The following is a 23501-nucleotide window of genomic DNA, read 5'->3' as shown; positions in this document are numbered from 1 at the left end:
CCTACTACATAGGTATGCAGACAAAGATTAAAAGGAAATACCCCAAATGAGAAGAATTTATATTTTCATTTTTAACCTTATTTTTAAAAAGGAACATCTTGCCTAGTCCCCGTCTCTAAAGAAGGTTCTACAGCTGCTGCTTAACAGCATAGTTACAAAAAGACTGTCTCAATTTTTGGAAAGTAAACATCTTTCCAGCCAAGGCCTGGTTCCCATACAAAGGTTTCAATAAAATTAAAGATGCAGAAAATCTTTCCTTTTTAGTCCTCCAGCTTTGTGGAATGACTGAGAGTTAAAAAGAGAGAAATAGAAATGGCTCAGAAAGTCTTCACACATCATTCATTCCATTCACCGGCCAATAATCTGCAGATATGACTTGTGGACAGCAGCCTTTCTCGGCTCCAAACCAAACGTGCTCCAAGAGCTAGTGGGCCAGCTGCCACCCAGGTCCCCTCCACATCTATGACTACTTTCCCCTTCACGTGGTGTCTCCCCAAATAATTCAGGAACTTAATACAAAGGAATCATCTGTGTGTTTTTGTTTTCTCACCTCTCTCATTGAGAAGGAAGGCCAGCTGTCCCATGCAGGTTGCCTGAAAGCAGGGCCAGATTCATGACTGGGAGGACCCAAGGCATGCGGTTTGAAGGTGCCATCACAGGGCGGCCTCACCCCTGAGAACATCTGCTCCCTCTGTGCACCCGGTGCCGGGAATCCTAACATCGGGGATTCATCCCACTAGTCTTCAAGATGCCTCTGCTTTCAAGAATTGCCTGTTAAAAGGCATCCACTGAAGTTTCCATTGTGGCTCAGCAGAAATGAATCTGACTAGTATCCATGAGGACACAAGTTCAATCCCTGGCCTCGCTCAGTGGGTGAAGGATCCGATGTTGCTGTGAGCTGTGGTGTAGGCTGTAGAGGTGGCTCAGATCTGGTGTTGCTATGGCTGTAGCTGTGGCAGGCAGCTGCAGCTCTGATTCAGCCCCTTGCCTGGGAATCTCCCTATGCAGCAGTGTGGACCTAAAAACAAAAGGCATCCACTGGCTGGCAGAAATAACACCTTCAGCATCATTAGTTACCACTCACCTAGGATGTATCAACCAGTTCTGTGATCAACCAGCAAAACCCTGAGGACAGGAGCCAGGGTGAGGACCAGAAAGAGAGCAGAATCATCCAGTCGGATGGGGAAGAGTAGGAAAAAGAAATATGCTTCCTGAAATAACTACTTCCTGAGAGTGTCATCAGCTATAAGGACAATAGTTACCACTTTAAGTGACCTCTCTATGCTTGGTACTTTAATACTGTACCTCATTTAATTTTCATAACACTGCTTCCAGGTAAGCATTATTATCTCCAGGTTACAGATGGTTAAAATGATGCTCAGAGAGTGTAACCAAGTTGCTCAAGGACAAACTAGTTGTGGAACTGTGAGCTGGAACTCAAACCTACTGATCTAAAACCCACACTCTCTCCTCTCTTCTGAGTGTGTGTGTGTGTGTGTGTGTGTGTGTGTGTGTGTGTGTGCAGGTACACAGACACTACAGACACTACTGGTAGAGGATAATTTGAAGGTACTTGTTAAAAGCAGTAAAAATAATAACTCTGGTGCTTCTGAATTTCAGTAAGTTATCTTGAGAAATAAATCATAGATATGTATTTAGCTAGAAGAGTTGTCTAGAAAACAATCTAATATTCAACAGTAGGGGATTATTTTTAAAAACAGTATGCTATTTCCATGCAATAAAACTGCTATGCCACCATTAAAATGATGCATAAGGAAATGGAATGAACCTAAAGAGTTCACAGTATGCTGCTAAGTCTGTTTGTTTGTTTGTTTTAAGCATGTGTTCTGGCTGCTATTGCTATATAACAAGTACCCAATTGCTCCATTTTGTTTTCTCAAAAATTTGCAGGACAGGAATTTGAGATAGGCTCAGGGTCTCTCAAGCGATTGCAGTAGGACTGAAAGGGATAGAGGAGGATAATTAAATAGTTACTTGAGAAATCCCACTAGGGGATTAAACACAGAAAGGGAATTTTAAAGGAGTTTGGGAGACTGCTGTAAGCTAACGACCACTCAAGGAAAGAATCCAGTAACCTAGCAACTATCTACACTACCTTGAAGGAAGACCAGGTGCACTGGAGTGCCAGGCACACTCAAGCCACAAATCCTGATAGTTAAAACATAAGACAGTAGATGTGGGGTCTCCATCTTGTTACATGAAGTCAGTGAATGGCTCTTGAAGAGCAGCATTTCTGCATGTAGCCAAGACAGGAATATAGGTGAAAGGGGAAAAAAACTAGACGAAACGGGGCATTATACCAAAACCTGAAATGAAATGCCATATTTTAGTATATGTTCCCACCCTCTTGCTAACATGCATTTTATTTCAATAGTGCCATGAGTCTCAGCGAGCTTGCATAGAGTTAAAGGAGAAACTAATGCTGTGAGCCTTGCTGACTACCCAAAAATGAGGAATAGGTGGTCTTCTCCTCTCCCCACTTTTTTAATTATAAAAATGTAGCCTCGGAGTTCACATCGTGGAGAAGCAGAAATGAATCTGACTAGGAACCATGAGGTTGCAGGTTCGATCCCTGACCTTGCTCAGTGGGTTAAGGATCTGGCATTGTGGTGAGCCGTGGTGTAGGTGGCAGACATGGCTCGGATCTGGCATTGCTGTGGCTGTGGTGTAGGCTGGCAGCTACAGCTCCAATTCGACCCTAGCCTGGGAACCTCCATGCCACAGGTGTGACCCTAAAAAGCAAAATTAATTAATTTAAAATAAAAAAAATATGTAGCCCTCTTGTTCTTGGTGCCATGCTACCTTTTGGCTGTCCAGGTGTATCTCTCACAAGTGTCCAATGTTAATAAACTCACCCTTTATTTGTCCTCACACTAAATTCTTTCTGTGACAAAAGAGCCTGAGCTTCAGTAATTCCCAACCCTAGATAAGCTGTTTCAGTGAAAAGACAGTGGGTCCTCTCCTAAATTGTCAGGGATAGTGGGCTCAAGTCTCAATATGAGTTGAGGCTGGGTTCAAGTCCCAGATGAGGAGGAGTGCAGTTTCAGAATGAAAGCTCCATCATCTGAAGGCTCACCAAGGCAGGATGGCTGTGCTGGGCAATGAGCTTGGGCTGCTGGCCACAGTGTCTGCACATGGCCTCTTCATATGGCTTGAGCTCCCTGATAGCATGGGGGGCTTTAGGCAAATGAAGTTCCTGCATGGTGGCGCCAGCACAAGTGTTAGAGGAATAAGGTGGAAGAAGAAAAATCCCCTTTTCTGGCTTAGCCTTGAAAGTCACCTAGAGCTACTTCAGCCACATTCTACTGGTTATAAGTGAGTCAAAATCCTGCTTGGGTGGATACAAGGTAGAAAACAATGAAAGGAGTATCAAAAATTTTGCAACTGTTATTTTTTTTAAGCGGCCATAGAGCACATTATTCAAGAGTTTATCTCATACAGTTGCATTTTTGTTAAGTTGACTTGTGGCTAGGAAAATAAGAACATAAACAAAATATTGAAAGTGATTTTCTCTAGCATTTAGATGAGTTTTATATTCATCTTTTTTACCTAAATTTTCATACAGAATCTCTACTAATTTTGTGATCAGAAACAAATCAAAGTATTTGATTTTTGAATGAACATTTAAGTAATATTTTACCTCCATATTCTTCACTAGCTAGGAACTTTTCCCCACATATCCATCTTCAGAAAATCACCACAGAGCAATCTATCATACATAAAACCCCTGGGTACAAATTACATATGAATTCAAACATTCATGTCAATAAATCTCCTCTGTGTCTTAGACAAGTGGCTACCTGCCATGCCTAGCAATCCGTAATGACCTGGGAACACAATCTGTGCAGGACACCATCGAGGAAGTGATCACAGCCATGTCCTCCTTGTGCAACACCTTTGGAAAAACTCACTAGAGCCTCAGCCACACTCTCCTGAATACAGGACATTTTTGGCAGCTTCAGTAATTTTTTTCTCATGGAAAGGAAAAATGACATCTCAGTTCAATCAGTCACATCAGCTTTTGCTAAAGAAAAGAAAAAAGTCAGCTCAATTGGCACGCTCCACCAAAAGTGCTAAGTACCACCGTTCACTCCAATGGATAGACCATGACTGGGATGAGCCATTCGTCTAGGCTACCTTCAGTGCCAGTACCAACTGCTGCAGACACCATGAACAGATGTCTTTCACTCAGCGAGTAGAGGCATGTATTAGACCAAAATATTCGCAAAAGTCTCAGAGGTTAGACTACATTAATGACCCTCTCTTTTTCTTTCCTCCTCCCCTGAAAACACTATTTAAAAAGCTAAGGTCACCAGCTGTTGCGTGCCATCAAAAACCAAAGAATTTATGGCAAGAGTCCTATTTAATTACAGCTCATGAAACTGATCCTATGGTATTGCAGACCTTATATATAAATATTATTTATATCCCCAACTTTCAGGAAAGCAAGGTCTATTTCACAACCTTGCCAAAGGTCAGGGAACTGCCCCTGATGTTAAACATAAAAGGTGTTGTATAACATAGCTAAACAGATTACAGGCTGGTTTGCAGACATGGTTTTCTTCTCCACACAACTATAGCTCTCCCTGTCTGACAATGGAGAAAGAGCTCCATTCATGACACATCTCCTTACAGCCAAGAGTACCTGTCTGAAGCGTGTGTACTTAATTCAGAGGACCGGGGGAGCTATTGAGGGCTTACCAAGAAGGGAATGACGTGATCTAAACTATACCTTAGGGGGATTAAAGCTGAAATGAGCAAAATAAAAAACCATACTACATAACTCGAAAATGGTTTTTGGAAAAGACAAATGGAATCGATAGACTCCTCCCAAGTTGGATTAAGAAAAAAGAGCAAAACAGTAAAATTAGGAATGTGAACGAAAGAGGGTAAAATCTTAAGTTCTAAAGAGATGGAAAAGGAATATTACATAAAACATAGTGACACACTTGAAAACCTAAAAACAGATGATTTTCCAGAAAAATATGACTTTTCCTAGTGGATTCAAGAAGTCCTAAACGTGAATAAACCATAGACACAGAGAAATAATGACCAGTCACGTACTGGATGAATCCAAGAGATACTTTTGGATTAGAAATTGTTCATAAGGAGTAAGAAAGAGGTGGATGAAGGTAATTCATACCAACCTGGCCTGAGTGAAAAGAATACTTTCATGCCCAGAGAAACCAGGAGGAGGAGCTGGATTTAGAGGAAACATTGTAAGGTAGAACCAATGACAATGTGCATCCATGTGGCATAGTGTAATGGCGACCAAGAGTGTACACTCACAGACAATCCAGATGATACACGGCTATGCAAGAAAAAAATGGGCTGTATTTTTATCTCATCTTAACTTTAGATGCATATGTCATTTTATTGTGTGTAAAATATATTATTACTATCATACACATATACTGAATATATGTAGAGCATGGTGGATGCTCAAAATTTTTTTAGTAATATGGATGAGTACTCAAAAACATTTAGAGGTATATCCAGACAACAGAACACTACTCAGCAACAAAAAGCCTAGAAAACCAACAGTCCCAATCAGAGCACATCAGAAGGCTTGTTTTCTTCAAGAGGATGCCATTTATGCTTCACCTGTTTGAGCCTATCGAAAAAAGATTTGTGCAATTTCAAGAAAGATTGGATTGAATCCAGTATAAGTACGTAGATATTAAATAACAACAATAAGTTTAGCCAAACAATTACTAACTCTAAGATAAACAAAATATTATACAAGACAGAAAGGTTATTAAATTACACTACATAGTTCAAAACACAAATAGCATTTACATAGTCATTATTTAAACATAGCATAAATGTTGACATAAATAAAATTACCACGTAACTACATTGTGTGGGTGAGGTCCTTAAGGTCTTTTACCTTAGGAGAAGGTAAAAGAGTTACAGCTCCATCTTCCAAGTGAGAAGTCAACATGATAATGTCTGATGTGGAAAAATAGAAGTAGGTAGTATATATATAAGTGTGAAACAAAAAAGTAAATCCAAGAAGAAAACGTTATGCTTGACTTCAAAGAGCAGAGACTCAAGGGAGAGAAAAATGTGCAAAAAAAATATCTACCATCAATACAGGACCCAGAGACAGAGGAACAAATTCTGCCTAAGGACCTCAGGAAAGACCTTGCAGAGAAACTGGGGCGGATAATGGGGAAACCTCCCATCCATTCTCTCCTCCTTTATATAATAGAATATTTTTCCTCTACCCTATCTCCACTTTGGGTCAAAGTCAGTACAGATTCAATTTCCAGCCTCCCTTCCTTACCATTAGGACCATGTTAAATTCTGGGGGGAGCAGATATGATATGTGTAGCTTCTGGATTATATCCTTAAAAAGAAGGATATAGTTCTTCTTTATTGCCTATCTTAGCCCTCCCTGAGGGCTGAAATACAGGTGTTGGCAGTCTGTCTGCGCCATGTGGACAAGAACAAAACCCGAAGAGATGGCAGAGCAACAAAGTAGAAGGTACCTGGACTCTGAATGAGCACTGCCTACCCCCAGCCTATCCAGCAGCTCAGACTTCCATAGAAATAAACCTTCCCCTTGTTTCAGTCACTATTAAACCATCTCTGTTAAAATATCCAAACCAATATTGTAAGTAAGGAACCCCATCTGGAGGGAGTTCATAGACAAATGCAAAAGGGAAGGGGGGGGCAGGAATAATGAATGTGGAGACTGGAGGAGGGATGCTGGAGGAGGCTGAAGGGAAGCTGGACTCGATGGTGAAGCCACGCAAGAGTGTTTTCACTTTATCTAATAAGAAGTTGGGGGCTATCAAGGTTTCCTCCACATGGGAGTTCCCATCGTGGCTCTGTGGTTAACGAATCCGACTAGCATCCATGAGGACGCAGGTTCGATCCCTGGCCTCTCTCAGTGGGTTAAGGATCCGGCATTGCCGTGAGCTGTGGTGTAGGTCACAGAAACAGCTCAGATCCCGCGTTGCTGTGTCTCTGGTGTAAGCTGGCAGCTACAGCTCCGATTCAACCCCTAGCCTGGGAACCTCCATATGCCTCCAGCGAGGCCCTAAAAAAGACAAAACAAGATACAGACACGCCAAAAAAGTTTCCTCCACGTGGACAATGCAAACTCTGTCACTAAAATGACCTTGTAATTATCTGAAAATAATCTATAACCTAACTCATGCATTTTTTTTTTTTTTTGTCTTTTGTCTTTTTGTTGTTGTTGTTGTTGCTATTTCTTGGGCCGCTCCCGCGGCATATGGAGGTTCCCAGGCTAGGGGTTGAATCGGAGCTGTAGCCACCGGCCTACGCCAGAGCCACAGCAACCCGGGATCTGAGCCGCGTCTGCAACCTACACCACAGCTCACGGCAACGCCGGATCGTTAACCCACTGAGCAAGGCCAGGGACCGAACCCGAACCTCATGGTTCCTAGTCAGATTCATTAACCACTGCGCCACGACGGGAACTCCTAACTCATGCATTTTTAAAACTCCATACAAACAGGTTACAGGCAGACTACACGCAAGAGATCATATGCAATACTTGCTATCTCTGAGAATATCCTGGTTGAAACTAGAATCTGTTCTACTGTATTCAAACTGATCTTCCTCCATTCAAATTACACTTCAGAGTTTTGGGAAACAAATTATTTTATTTCAAAAATATAGGCATTTCTAATGATTAAAGGTATCTTCTCACTATTAAAAAACCTCTTATGAAAATGCTCTTGCCGTATTAAGCAATGTTTCTAAATAGTCTATGGTACTGAATAGAAAGTTCAACTAAGATTAATAAGTTGACTGGAAAGAAATAAATATTTAATAACTGCTGATGGAAATAGGAGCTGGATATCTGCATGGAGAAAGAAAGTCAGTCCACTTTACATATAAAACAATATGGAAATAAAAATTAAAAAGTACCAATTCTTATCCCAATTGTGACCAAAGGAACTTTATAACAATTGAAAAACATTGACAAGGTAGATGAGATCAACTAAAGAAAAAATGAAAAATGTACCCAAAGTAGGAAGAAGACAAAAGAAGAAATGTAATAAGTAAAATTACTTGCATTACACATGAATAAAATATTTAATTTTTTAAAGCGTAGCTAATCCATAATGCTTTCTACTTTTTACTAGGCACACTTATAAAAGGGAAACAGATGAGAAAATACAGATAAAAGTCCATGTTTAAAATAATCTTCATATTTCCACAGTTCCTGTTGTGACTCAGCAGGTTAAAAAGCCAACTAGTATCCATGAGGATGCAGGTTGGATCCCTGACCTCACGCAGTGGGTTAAGGATCCACTGTTGTCACAAGCTACAGCATAGGTCATAGATGTGGCTCAGATCTGGCATGGTGGTGGCTGTGGCATAGGCCAGCAACTGTAGCTCCAATTCGACCCCTAGCCTGGGAACTTCCACATGCTGTAGGTGAGGCCCTAAAAAAGAAAAATCTTCATATTTCCTAATATTAAGAATGCAAATTAGGAATTCCTCAGTGGTGCGGTGGGTTAAGGATTCAGTATTGTCACTGCTATGGCTTGGGTCACTGCTGTGACCCAGGTTCAATCCCTGGCCTGGGAACTTCCACATGCCATGGATGCAGTAAAAAAAAAAAAAAAAAAGAGAGGGAGAAAAGAAAAGGCAAATTAAAACAGCTGTGACCTAGTTCATGCTATTATAATATTACAATAGCAAAAACATTTTAATTACATATGTCTTCATACCAGTTCCATTGATTACTAGTCTTTTTACAGAGCTATTTAGAAGAATACAAGAGCTCTATGATAGATCTATCTTTTGACTTACTAACCCACTTTGAGCAGCATAGGCTTAAGAAAATATTTAAAAGAAAAAGCTACTTGTACAAAGATGTTCCTAATAATTCCATTAAAACAAGATTTTTTTTCAAGCCCCCAAATTAGAAAACGGATAAATTTTGGTGTGTTGTTACTGCTATCATAGATTTTATATTGTTCTTAAATATTGATATATGTAAAATTTATGCAGAAATGTTTGTGAGACCCCAGAATCTTAAGCAGAACATAAATCTGTTTACTGATGATATAAAAATTTAGGTCTCTACAGTGGGAAGTATTAGTGGAAGACATATACATAATTAACAGGAGTTTAACACTTTAAATGATTCTTTTCCTTTTTTCTTTAAAATGTTGAAGTGTGCAATAAAAAATAAAAAATTGGTAAAGTAAAAAATAAAAACTTTCTACCAGCTTGTAATCACCTTGAACCCCAGAGTAATAATCATTATAAGCACTATTTATTGTCTAATGAGTACCTGCAATTCTGCTAGCCTCCTTAAACACCATCTCTTGTTTAAGCATCACAGCAAACTTGAAAGCTGAAAGTTACCATCCCCATTTTATAGATGATAAATTGAGGCTCAGAGACATTAAACAATTTACCAAATACCCCTCAACTAGGACATGGTGGAGCCTCCATTAGAATCCGGTTCTGCCTCTGAAGTTTTTATTAAAACATTTCTTTCACGTGGATCAAAACAATCCCTGCTTGTTGGGGAAGAAATGGAAAGGTCCAAATATTATTCAGGGGAGAAGTCTATAATTCTATAACTCTACTTCTAGAGGCAATCACTCAGTATTTTCCCAAATTTCCTTCCAATGGATCTCCAGCCTATTTCCTTTCTTATAGTTGAATTCAGAGTCTATATATAATTACAGATCCTGCTTTTTTATTTAACATTATGATATACTTATAAGTTTTAATGTAGTATAATATACGGTTATAAAGATATTCCATCATTCCACATTCCATAGTTAACTATTCTACTAATGTATATTTGGATGCTGCCAGTTTTTCTCTATTACAAAAAGCACCACGGTAAACCTCTTTATATGTAAATCATGCTCGGCAAGAAAATCAATTAACAGACAAATAATTGGAAAAAAGGGAATAAGAATTTTTTTTTAAGACTCTTGTTACATTTTGCCAAGTTTCTTTCCAGGAAGTTTATATCAATCACATCAGCAGTGATTGAGAATATTTGCCTTACAACACCCTTATCATGACTGTTGTCACATTTAATCTTTGCTAATGGAGAGGTGAAAAATTAGGCATACCATTCTTGTTTGAATGAACAGATGGAAGCTGCTTTTTCATTTTTTTTAAAAAAAATGCAATATTCTTCTTCAGAAAGAATACACATTATATCAGTTTTAGACATGTCATGGAGCAATCACAAGCCCTTCAGCCGTTTTTGTTTGTTTGTTTGTTTTAGGGCTGCACCTGAGGCATATGAAAGTTCCCAGGCTAGGGGTCCAATTGGAGCTGTGGCTGCTGGCCTACACCACAGCTCACAGCCACACCTGATCCCTAAACCACTGAGCGGGGCCAGGGATCGAACCTGCATCCTCATGGATACTAGTTGGATTTGTGTGCTGCACCACCATGGGAATGCCCCCTTCGGCTTTGTATAAGAACTGCCACCTCCTGAAATAAAGTGCAGCTGCAATTTTTATTTCATTTATTCACCCCCCCCTTATTCATGCAGTTCTTAATCTTTTTGTCAAGTACCTTGACAAAAAGTATCAGCTCTTAAAATGTTCATATCTTTAACCCCGAACACTTTCTTCTAGTAAAATGCCTTTTGAGAACCAGTCACATCTGATTCCGTTTCCAAAGAAACTTGAGGAAAATAAACCCCAAGGCAATAGCCCCCATCTTTTGCTTTTCTTGCTCTTACCCCATTTCAGGAAACACATTACCAAGAACAGCTGTCTTGAAAACAGTGGAAACTAAGCAGGTGGTACCACCTGTAGCCATGTAATTACAAGCTCTGAAAGAGGCTACCCAGTGGGACGGATATCCGGCTAGTCTCAATTTTGTTGGGAACAATGCCAAGCCTGGACAAGATGTTCGTTCAGAATTCTTTCGATTGATCGATCAATAGATAGATTGATGGATAAGATAGATAATATAGATAGCCTCTGCAATAGCAATTAACAGTCATCTCACTTTCTAATTCTCCATGAAGCATGTGCTCTATTAAACAGCTGTCATATCAGTTACAGCATGTCCAGGGTTGATCTATCTGTAAACCTACTACCCACCTCAGGTCTCACTAACAACGGGTCCCTTGGAAAGAGAGAGCAGATTGGTGCAGATTCATTCTCCCACATCCATGATCATTTCCTCTGCAGCATCACAAAGCCTTTATTTATGACTTATGTGTGTATGTGGTGGTGGGGACAGGTGGGTTGATGAGTGTTCTGTAAGCCTTAAATTGCTACAAAGCAACAGGCCCTCCAGCCTCATACACTTAAGCATGTACGCATTTGTTTACTTAACAAACATATGGGGTGCTTACTATGCAATGCATTTTAGAGATAAAATAAAAAATAAGATGGATAAGGTCCTTGTGTGGCACTTTCACTCTAAAGGAGAAACACAACATAAGGAACAAAACAGAGAGATACAAGAAAATGTCAGATGGTGAGAACCTCAATAAGATCATATGGTAGAGTACCTGGGGCTTGGACAACTTAGAATTCCTGAGCACAGGAGGCCTCTGAGGAGACGGTATTTCAGCGAGATCTGCAGAGTGGCTAGCTCCCTCACTGCCAGTTTCATTGCTTAATTCCCACCTGCTCCATGAGACCACCTCCGACTGCTTATTTTTTTTATTTTAAATGATTTTTTTTTCCATTAGACTTGGTTGCCAGTGTTCTGTCAATTTTCTGCTGTACAGCAAGGTGACCCAGTCACATGCATATACTTATTCTTTTTCTCACCTTATCCTCCATCATGCTCCATCCCAAGTCACTAGATATAGTTCCTAGTACTACAGAGCAGGATCTCATTGCTTATCCATTCCAGAGGCAATAGTATTTAAAACTGTAGACACTAGCCCTCCTTTCCTACCGCTCTCCTCACACTCCTGATCCCTTGAACCTGCTCGACGTTTTCATTTCCCCAGACACATCACTTTCCAACACACCCTGTAATTTATGGATTTGCTGTATCTTTCTTTCATCGCCAGGCTCCCATGTGCATGGAAATTCCATACGAAAAGAGATATTTATTTGGTTCACTGACCTACCCCAAGAGCCCAGAACAGTAGCCAGCACATAGTAGGTCCTCAATCAACACACCGGTTAAGTGAACACGTTTACAGGAGGATAGTAATCTGAAGTAGTAAATAGCACAGTCGTGTTTTAAACCAGCTTTTTTCGCATAAAATGATCAGAGAAAACCACGCACTTATCCACAGCAATGGAAGAACTGAGATGGGACGTTTCAATACCTGCTGTCACCACTCTGTTCTAGTCACATCCACGTCATCTCCACAGCAATCTTCTTACCATGTTCATAGCCGGCTTCCTCCGGGGTGGAGAGCTGCTGTGTGTTTGTCTGTGGGTATTACCTGTGCGGGTGTGTCATTCCACCTGCACTGGCACAGGGGCATGAAGCAATGTATGCTTTATTGTTTGTGACTTCTTGTGCTTTACCACATAGACCTGCTGCCAGGAATATCAGGACCATAAGCCCATTCGTTTACTGGAATGGACTATTCTGCATTAAGCAGCTGAAGCCATCAATAGTGTTGCATAAATTCAGAGGTACCCCAGATAATTAGCTACTAGAGTTACTAAGGCTTCAAGCATGAGTGATAGAGACAGCTTGCAAAATTATTATATTTCTTATATAAACTATGCTAACAAGTTCTACTTTCGTACCTCAAGATTATACTTACATTCACCTGCTGGGCAGGATCACAAAACAGGACCAGGCTGACCAGGAGCAGTCAGGCTCAGGTACAAGCCCAAGATGGACACCTGACAGGTGTGGTCCAGACCCTCCTTGTGTGCATACCATTTTGTTCCACGGTGTCCACTGCTTTCATCTGCAAATAAACAGAGAACACTCTGGCTGTGTCTTGAGATTTCTGGTGCAGCCCCTCTTAATAAAATTATAATGCATTTTAGAATCCCAAAGAATGTCATGAATAGAAACTAGAAAATATCAGAAGAGTATCCTGAAGGTTCAAAGTTCCTAGTCCTGATAGCTGCAGCTGATTGGCTAGTCACAAGTGCTGCTCCCACCTTTCTGAGGATGCCTCAGATGCTGCTGGTTGCCTGAGAGCCACTTCCCCTGGGTCCTCCCTTTTAGAAACCCCCTGTTACTCAGGCCTCCACTCTCAATCAGCCACATGCTGCAGAGGCTGAAATGTGGTGTGCCACAATCCCAGCCAGTGAGACACAATCTTGTGAGGCTTTTGAGAAGATTTTCCTCCCTGGTGAAGAGATACTGAGAAGAAACAGCCTCTTTGCAGCCCTGGGTTGCTTTAGCTGGAGGCAGGTGCATCTGCACAGTGCCTGAGGATGCAGCCTTCTCACACCCAAAACCAAGAGACAGACTGACACATGGAAGATGGCTCAGCAGAAAGACATGAGAGTCTGGGTGCGTGATGATGTTGCACAGCTGCTACCCTCCTGGAGCCACTTTGCTTTTGGACGTCTTGAGATGGATGATAAAAAGCCCTTTATGGGTAGAATGATGTGGTGGGCTGGGTAACAGCCCCTCTGAGACATTCCTGGCTCCTGTGAATGTGTTAGGTTACAGGTCAAAGAGGAAGAAAAGTTGCAGAAGGAGTCAAGGCTGCTAATCAACTGACCACCTTAAACTAGGGCGATTACCCTGGATTATCCAGGTAGGCCCACTGTAATCACAAGGGCCCTTCAAAGTGAGAGAGGGAATCAGAGAGAGGACTAGAGAGATGGCAATGTGAGGATAATGCAGCAGGACATTGCTGGACCATGGGGCCACAAGCCAAGGAATGCAAGCAGCCCCTAGGAGCTGGAAAAAGCAAGGAAAGAAACAGATTCTCCCCTAGAGCCTCCAGAAGGAAGCTGCCAACACCTTGATTTTAGCCCCTACTGAACTGTAAGATAACAAATTTGTGTTGTTTTAGGACTCTTAAGTTTGTGGTGATGTGTTATAGCAGCCATTGAATGAATACAGAAGATCATATACTTTATCATCCACATCTGGGAGTTGCTGAGAGTGAAAGGGGTACAGCTACTTTTTTTTTTTTTTTTTTTTTTTTTTTGTCTCTTTAGGGCCACACCCATGGCGTAGGAGTGTTCCCAGGCTAGGGTCGAATTGGAGCTACAGCTGCCAGCCTACACCACAGCCACAGCAATGCCAGATCCAAGCCACATCTGTGACCTACACCACAGCTCATGGCAACACCAGATCCTTAACCCACTGAGTGAGGCCGGGGATTGAACCCATGTTCTCACGGATACTAGTCGGGTTTGTTACTGCTGAGCCACAAAGGGAACTCCGAAAGGGGTATTATTAATAATTAGAACAGAAAAACACAGGTAAATTGAAAATGTCCTGGCAACACCTCACTTCTTATTTATATCACTGTGAATTGAGTTTTCTGACATTTGTGGTCAAAATTATCCTAATCATAGGGAACACACCAACACATTCTGTATATTGGCATAAATCGATTTTTGAAATGCTTTAATTTTTAAGATGTTAATTTCAACATTAAAAACAAAGCCGACACCAGAGGAATTAGCAGCTACCTCAACCAGGGTTCCAGCTACACACATGGAGGCCTCCCTCATAATATGGACAGCCTAACAGCAAAAGTAGCTCAGAGCATGGAGGAGGAGGAAAAGAAAGGAACGAACAGTTCCCACTTGCACAAAGTTTATGATCAAGCTGGAAAAACAACTGTCATGGAAATTAAGGGCCTAATGAACTGATTTATAGAAGTAGCTGCTTCCTGACAATCCTCAGAATGTTCCTATGGCAATTTTTTTTTATTCCCCCAAAGACAAGGGAAATGCAAAACTAGTTATTTTCATTTCCTGGTTTAAGTATCCTTACCCCTAAAGGCTGTGAGAATCCTTTCCCCAAAGTGAGCTAAAAGAAATAGAAAGCAGAAGTTCATTAGGAAAAAGCTCAGTTAAAAAGGATTTGACATTATAAAGAATGACTTTAGACCTCTGAATACAGGAGAAAAGATATATGCATAGGAAACTCACTTAAGAAACTCTATCTTTAATGCAACTCTATCTTTAGGCAAGAAAACAAGAATCAGAAATGGAATGAGCTTAGGAAATTTGCCTTGGGTATTTAGGTGGGGAACAGCAGAATTAAGAGGCTAGGGCTAAATGCAAAAGAACCCTGAAGGAATTAACTCAGATTATCTATCTATGAAGTAATGCAAGAAGAAAGAGGTAAGTTCGGGGCTCTTGCTTGGGAAAGGAATTCCATTTCCTGGGATCACTGGAGCAGCGCAGAGTCCTGAGCACAGAGCCATCAGCCTGGGGGGATCAGAGGCCCCTGTTGCTGTGGCCAAGTCTGGGCTTTCCTGGGGGAGGGACTCCAACCACCAGAACAATTTCCTGCATTGGGAGGAAAGATGAAGGAGAGTGTGGATTTAGGATGTGTATAGGAAGAGATTCAGCCTCCCGTAAAGACGTAAAATCTGTCCAAACCGCAAGATGACTTTTTATTTTAATTGATTGGTTCAGGTGTATTAGGAAATGTTTGGAGAATAGTGAAAAGCCCTTTGAAGAGAGAAGGCAGATCTGCAAGAGACTCAAGCAGGTTAGGGGGGGAAAAACTGCTGAGGCTGTAAAGTGTTTGCAAATACTCAGGCATGCCATGCGAAATTACTTTTACACCAAAGCAATCGTGTCTGTGGGGATGAGGCACCTGGAATTCCGCTCCTGGTGTGTTTATTTCTGTGAGAGGGGAAGCAGGGAGCATTAAGGATATGAATATCGATTGGTGGGAAAGCTGAAGATCTGGCATAACCAGGGTATCTAATTGAGTCAAAAAGATCCATCCTCTCCAGCTTAACTTCCACCTGTGCCACCACAGAAAGAAACCACAGTTCTCATCTCATTAATGATTTCTTCACTTTCGTAAAGAAAAATGGCTTTACTCCATTCCGAACCTCCTTGAGCTCTCCACAGCTTCCAGCCTTTGATCAATAGCTATTATCTTGCTCCTGCTTCTGAAGCATCACCTGCCACCCCTGCCCTGTTTAATCAGCTTGCTTCCTTCCTTCCTTTCCTTCTCCTCCCCTCCTTCCACCCTATCTTCCCTCCCTCATTCATTCAATAAATATGTATCCACATCTCAGGGTGCCAGGCCCCAAGGGAAGAAGAAAATAACCCAGTCTGATTCACATCCTGAGGTGTAACACTCTCCTCTGGTGACAGAAAGGTCCCCCCCTTCTTTGGATTCATCCTTTCAATGTTTTCCCACTTGCCATTCTAAGCTCGGTCCTCCAACATCATCCCAGGGCTTTACCGACACCCTCACAATAGGCCTCCTTTCCCGACCTGCTCTTCATAAAAAAATAGGTAACCCTAGCTCCAACTCCAGTTCCCCTCACCCAACTCCAGAGACCCAGAAGAAAGTGACACCTCAGTCTGCCCACTGCATTGCCCCTGTTACCGAGCAAGGGATCACTGCCCGACAACACACCGAGAAGCCTTCGGCACCAGCTTTCAAGAAAAGAAAGGGCTTCGTTGGGAGGCCAACCAGCAGAGAAACAGAAAGCAAGGCCCCAATACCCGTCTCCTTGAGGCTTGGGGAGAAATTTAAGGGTTAGGGGAATGTCAAACTCGGAAGCTGATTGGCTAGTCTTCAATAGTCCAAATGAGCTACTCATGCTGCTAGATGCCAGGTTTTCCTTATTGAAGGACCTCTCACTTTGGGAAGGGCTCCAGTGACAACATTTCTACTCTTTAGGTTCTGTAGACGGAAGATTCTTGGTTCCAGGGTCATCCTGGAGACACGGGTTCCCATCTTGCACATGCACAGGGCTGTCTGTGTAAAATGACTCAAGGTTTGATTAATCAACAACCTACTTAAGGAGGCAAAACCAGTTGAAGGTGGTGCTGTTTCAATTTCATTAATCTACAACCTATTTAAGGAGGCAAAACCAGTTGAAGCTGGTGCTATTTCACTCCTAACCAAAGAGATCTTCCCCCACCTACTTCTACTGATCAGGTGAATTAGTTTAGCTTAAAACTTAATTGATCCATAAAGTTGCTTCTGGCCGCCGCATGTAACCCATTGTCGCTCCTGTCATCCATGATGTAGTCACGTATACATATACTTCTGTCTTTTTTTATTCATACGTTGTTTTTTTAATTGCTCCATGGTTCTGTGTGTTTTGACTTCCTCAAAAAAGTTCCCTTTTATTTTATATTCTCAAAAGTGCCTAGTTCAAACTGTACTCAGTACATTTAAAATGTTGTTTAACAAACATTTGCCTCGCTGTTAATTAAATGTAGAAAATAAAGAAATTTTCCTCTTTCTTCCCCAATTAACCACCCTGCTCCACCTACTCATTACCATAACAATGTGGCATTTCAGACCCCCACCCTCTGCCAAAAAAAAAAAAAAAGGCCAAGAGTCATATTGAGCCCACATTATCTTCTATGCATCCTCTACAACCACAGGGAAACTCTACTGCTCTGAATGCAATACCTTTGTCTCCATCTCCTTCCTCTGGGTGTCCACAACCAAAGCGTTAGTCCAGATCCTGTCCACTCTAACACCAGGAGCCCATCTCCAAGAACTGGAGATAACATCCACCATGTCATCCACTGGACTCAGCGAATAGGCGAGGTGTTGAGTGCTTTGAAGGTAGCACATCCCACTATACGTGCAGTGCCACCATGTGTAATTCCACTCCCCATGACCCCCACTTTCCACAATTCTTTCTGGAGCAGCCAGAACAGCAGAAAGTCACCAGTGGCTTCTGGAGTCACAAAGGTCCAGTTTTGAAAGCCTGATCAGCCACTTACAAAGAGTGTGAAATGGATGACAAAACTTACCCTCCCTGTGCCTCGTTTCCTCATCTGTAAACTAGAAATAATGCAATCTTTTTGCAAGATCACTAGGGGCATTAAAGGAGACAGTAAATGCCAACACTGAAGCTCTTCACCATTCATTCCCTTCCCTCTCACCCTGCTCTGCCACGACACTCACCCCACCCACCCCTTGCTTCTCTGAACGGTCACAGTAGCGTCTCTCTGCCACTGGATAATGTTTTTATTTTCATCAGATGATGATAAAAGAATTTTGTTTTCTGATAAAAATTGAAATGTCCAGTGGCAGAAAGAAGGACTCCTTTCTGAGGCAAGTGTCAGAAAGTCCAATCCAAGCTCTTTCACAGCTAAGTTCAGGGTCAGCTGAGAAGTTCAGGGTAAAACCTGAGCCAGACCCAGCTGGATGGGGGCTTTAGGATGTCCTCAGGACCCAGCCCTCTTCAGCTCTTACTCAGGCTCCATGTGGTTTACAATGGTGCAGCTGCTCTTGCTTCCCAGGTTCAAGTCCACAGGAAAAACCATCCTCCTTTCTCTTGGCTTAAAAACAAACAAACAACAACAACTGGAAAAAAAAAAAAAACTATTTAGATGAACTCTGGCCAAACTAGCTTGGGCCATGGACCCTTTTCTGAATTAATTACTAGTTCAGAATCTGAACTGGATTGGGCAGGCTAGCAAGCCAGCACCCTTGAGCAGCACAACCTCGGTGTACATGCTGAGTTGAGGAGGTGGTCACTTACGATGGCTGGCAGATCTCGTAAGAAGCAGAAGGAGGAATTTGGAGATCCCAGAATGACTTTTGAAGCCTTTACTCTTTTGCTCTGGCCCAATCTGGACCCTATTTAAGCTCATGGGTTCTAGACTGCATAGATCCTAGAATCTTGGCTCTGCTGCTCCCTAGCTTTGTGCTCCTGTATTTCAGTTTCCTCGTGTGTGAAAAAGAAATAATTATGAGTTTTGGCAAGTAAAGAGCTTGAAACAGGGCTTAGCCTTATGAGTGCTCCGTGAGCCTTCTCTATTAACAGGGATCTTGAGGAAAGAGCACCCACAATCCTGCAGCGTACACTTGGATGCAAGTGGATGAGTAAAGTTTGCCTGCAGAAACTTCTTCCGAGAAACAACGACCCAAACATGACATTCTGAGTTTCCAAATCCCCTGTGATGCGAGCACAAAACCTTTGTATTCTATATTTTTTTTAGGTGTAATTAAAATGTGGTTAAAATCAAAATTTTAAAAGAAGGACGGCTATTGAACTCTCTAGCTCCCAGGTGCTTTTGCTCAATGAGTTCTTACACAGCCAGGCATCTAACACTCGTTTCATTAAACCAGGGAAGCTAGAGGCTGGCTAATTGCATACCTGGTTAACAGTATTCATTACAGAGGCCCCTTAATCAGATGGTTAGCGTGAGTGATTCCCCTTGGAAGGTGACCTGACTAGTATCTAAAAACACTCAGATGTCCCCGCCTGGTTGATGGAGGGCAGGAAATGTAACCTTTGACCAGGCAAGTGGTAACAATGTTGCCCTTTCCGCAACCAAGAACCAAAGGAATTAAAATTGAGTCAGTCACCAAGTAGATTGCATTTAGGGGCGCCTATAAATCTCTCGGAGGCATTTACCAAAATGTTTACTTTTCTTAGTAATTTAAAACGAATGGGAACAAGCGCTGTACCAAACATTGGAAAAAGAAACTCGGTTCCTTCTTGGAGGTTCCATTCCAGCAACCTGGCTTGACTTCCTCGGAGAGTGAGTACACTTTCCTCCCCAGGAAAACGATCCGCAAATTACAGTGATTTCTTCCACTAATTAAATACACCCCTGTCCCTTCAGCTGAATTCGCTGAAATTATTCTTCAATGATGTACATATGAATTTCTCACGAACCCAAGCTGAGATGATGAAAATCGTTTCCTGTCATTTACATTTGAATGGCCTTTGTTGGCCACTTCCCCTTTAATAACATTCAGATTGTGTTTGGCAATGCCACCAAGAATCTGAGTGGGACACAAGGGACCCAGTTCTGTGGTTGTTCCTGTTTGTAGTTATGCCGTTTATCCTATGGATGGGGGAAGGACGCAGATGAGATGTTCTTTGAGGTTAGGTTCAAACCAAGCAAACATAAGTATAAAAGAAACTTGAACTTGATTTTCGGCTTTGTCCTATGTCATAAGATTTAGTTTGCAGCATGTAAAGATTTAGGTCCTATGGTAACTCTGCTTTAAAGACCTTCCTCTCACAGACCTTTCAGCACGGATCAGACTACTTAAGGATGATGCAAAGAAAATGTAGCTTTAAAAAGGCTTCCTACTGTGACACTACATCACGGTATCCTGCTCAGGCAATGCATTGATTTTAAAATTGGCTTCCTGACTTCTAAGTAATTGTCAATTCTTTTTTTAATGGAGTTCCTGTCTACTGAATATACATTCCCCTTTTTGTTTTTCTCCTTCTATAAGTGGAGGTCCATTCTGAATCTCTGAGAATCATTCCTGTGTTCTTAAGCCCAAAGAATCGAGGCAAATGAATGCAGTTCTGATTTACCTCCAGGAACCTTCTCTACTGTTTCATAAAGAGTCTCTCTCTATTTTCACACAATCCCTGAACTTTAACTTCAAAACCCCATGTAAGAGTGGTCTAGTTGTGAGAGGGATGATTTTGTTTTGCTATAGCCACGATTTCTATTTGTTTTATTAGGATGGTCCAGTTTGATGGACCTCTACCCCACAGACTCTGCTGGGTCACCTTGACACAGAAGGAATTCACCTCGCCTTTCAATTTCACTAGTAATCTGAACTTTACACATATTGTCAGGCATGAGGTAGAAACGCCATGTGGATTTAGAAATTACTGACAGAAAAGCAAAGAACCTGAGGGCTCAGGCCATTTCTCAGGAATCCGGCTTCTATTGGTTTGAGGCATTTCTGAGAAGGCCTGAGATTATCTCTTTATTAGACACCCAAGTAGATGGAACTTTCTCTGCAATGAATGCCCTTAGAGGTTATAGAAAAGTAATGAAAAATAACAGCAAGAGTACAATAAACTACAGTGCATTCCACCCAGGGCTACTGTAGCCCCTCAGCCTGCCCTCTCTCCTAGAGACACCCAAATACCTGCACGGCTTCCTGCTGTTCAGGCTCCCAGAGGTCAGCCTAATGTTATCCCTCTGTGGCTCTGCTCTAGCATATTAATTGTTAATCATTCACTCAACAGTGTTTCTTGAGTGTTGGCAATGTCCCCATGGACCCTGGCAACCACTACCCCTGCCCTGGGCCCCACAGTCCAGAGAGCTGATGGCCCATTCCTCCCTTTCTAAGCCAGGCTCCAGGTACCCAAGAGCCCAGAATTCCCTGTCAAACAACCCTGAGCAGGAGGCAAAGGACCAACTCTAGAGTTAAGGCTGGGGTATTCAGGGCAGACGAGAAAAGGGAGCGGATGAAGGCACAGGGGCTCCATTTGCAGCTTTGCCTCAAGTCCTGCATCCAGTGCATTGGGTGGTAAAGGAGAGAGAGGGTCCCAGCATTCCTGGGGATCTCCAGCCCAGCCAGGAAGACAGATGGGGAAGAGTAATTAGAAGGGTAATGGGTTCTGCAAATGAGATGCACAGGGTGCACTGGGAGCTTCTGCTGGAGCAGGGGATGGCAAACCAGGCTTGGGGCGGGGGGGCATGGGAAGGAATGGAGGAAAGTAAGGAGGCCTTTTCTAAGGAAGTCCTGCCCACTATTTCCATGTACCCAAGCCAGAATTCGTATACTAGGACTCAAATGCATAACTTTATTATGCACAAGTCTGATGTGCTAAGGTAACTTTGTCTCCTCTGATTTCAGTGCTCTTTGCCAGTCTAACTCATTCTCTTTCAAGTTCTTTCATTGACAAACACATATTTTTCTTCCACCAGGAGCTGAGCGGTATCTTAACAGCAACATACGGCCCATTTTTTTAAAACAAAGAAAGTTGGTGTTTTTTTTGTGTGTTTCTGTTTTCTCTTAAACTGCAGAGTGTACAGTCCCCACTTTGCTACCCATTTCAGGTGTAGCTTGACTCCCAGCTCTATGACCTTGAGCTAGTCTCCTCATCTGTATGCTGGGGAGAACAAATTCCATTTCAGGGGCTGGCATGAGGGATAAAGAGATGAAACACAGCACACAGCTCAGAGCCTAGAACAGTGTAGGTTTCCGTAAATGTCTCCCTTTAACCTTAGAAACCCAGACTTTTTAAAAAAATTTTTTTGAATTAAAAAAAAAAAGAAAAAAGAAATGCTATCTATTCTTCACACTCAATAATATTCCGGTTCACTTTAATGCTAAGAAGCCATGATTATATTTTCTACAAGGACAGTATCTAATAATAAATACATGCACACATGTATGAGAGAGAGCCAGAAACACACACACACACAGAGAATGAGAAAGGTACCCCTTTAAGGTGAAAGGAAGTACATTTCATGCAAATAACACCATCCAGATTTCTTATTTGCAACTAAATGCATAGTTTAAAAATCAGACAAATGAATTCCTGACCTAAAATGGCATTTTGGGAAAGATACTAAACAGAAGTCACATGGTGTTACCTGGGCCAGGGGTGGCAAATGAGTGAACGATGTGGAGATGGAGGCGATGAGTATCTTGACACTTGGGATGCCTTTGAGCGTGAATGTTTCCCAGCTTTCTGTTGCAATTCAGGGTGTAGAGACCCCACACCCTCGCCTCATCTATCTTTGTTCCCCATCAGGCTCCTACCTTCTACACTCTACTTCTTAAAAAGCTTTCCAAAGATGAAGTTCTAAGATCAAGAATCAAATGCTGGAATTATCTAAACTCCAATAATGCCAAAGACATGAAAATCCCCAGAATCATAGCTCTCAGTGGGTTGATAAATAGCACTTTTATCCTCACCGTGGGTTTCTGGTGTGTGATGGTAACGTCACATGCCATCTTTCTCTATTTACCGTCTCTGCTTCCTTTATTTATAGGGACTGGCAAAAGCAGACATCTATATTTTTTTCTTTTGTGTGGTTGTGGGAGGAAGGTGGCTCGACAGGCATATAAATGCACTATTTTCTAAATAATGTAGGAAGTGCAACCTAATATTTTTCTAAAGGCAGTGCAACTAACTCCATAAAGCAAATTTAAAGATAAAAGCTGTTTGGAAGTCTGTTTTTAGTTGTTGGAAAAAATAATGGATGCAGTAAATTAAATGTTAGAAAAAATTTCTATGAAAAGCCACACCTGTATTTCTCCCACTCACACAGCTACTTTCACTGCTTTCTGGGCCGTCCTTGTCACATGCATGCATTTTACAAAGCAATCTTAATTTAAAATCTCATTGTGGATTTTTTGCTTTCTCATCTTATCAACACATCCCCAGTTTTCTACAGAATAAACACATTTAATTCATTCGCTCTGTGTCTGTATAATTACTATTAATGACTGCAGTCCCAGGGATTTATATTTTGATCATCACTGTCTTCTGAAGAACTCAAACTGTTTTAAAAGAGCATCTTGGGACTTCCCCTCATGGCTCAGTGGTTAAGAAATCCAACTCGCATCCATGAGGACACAGGTTCGATCCCTGGCCTTGCTCAGTGGGTTAAGGATCCGCATTGCCATGAGCTGTGGTGTAGGTCTCGGATTTGGCCGCTAGC

At 41.9% G+C, this 23501-nt stretch overlaps 1 long non-coding RNA gene across 1 annotated transcript in view; it reads right to left on the bottom strand.

Moving 5' to 3' along the window:
* The window catches only part of LOC110257070, a 50914-nt gene extending 34247 nt beyond the window's left edge, over nucleotides 1–16667 (bottom strand). Inside the window, exons 1-2 of the long non-coding RNA XR_002339246.1 lie at nucleotides 16507–16667; nucleotides 12740–12889 (exon numbers count right to left, since the gene is read on the bottom strand). This is a non-coding gene — a long non-coding RNA (uncharacterized LOC110257070). The remainder of the gene's footprint in view (nucleotides 1–12739; nucleotides 12890–16506) is intronic.

Source organism: Sus scrofa, chromosome 15 (assembly GCF_000003025.6).
Source record: "Sus scrofa isolate TJ Tabasco breed Duroc chromosome 15, Sscrofa11.1, whole genome shotgun sequence".
Lineage (NCBI taxonomy): Eukaryota > Metazoa > Chordata > Mammalia > Artiodactyla > Suidae > Sus > Sus scrofa.
The sequence above is the reverse complement of the archived record's forward strand: the minus strand, read 5'-3'. Positions and strand labels throughout refer to the sequence as shown.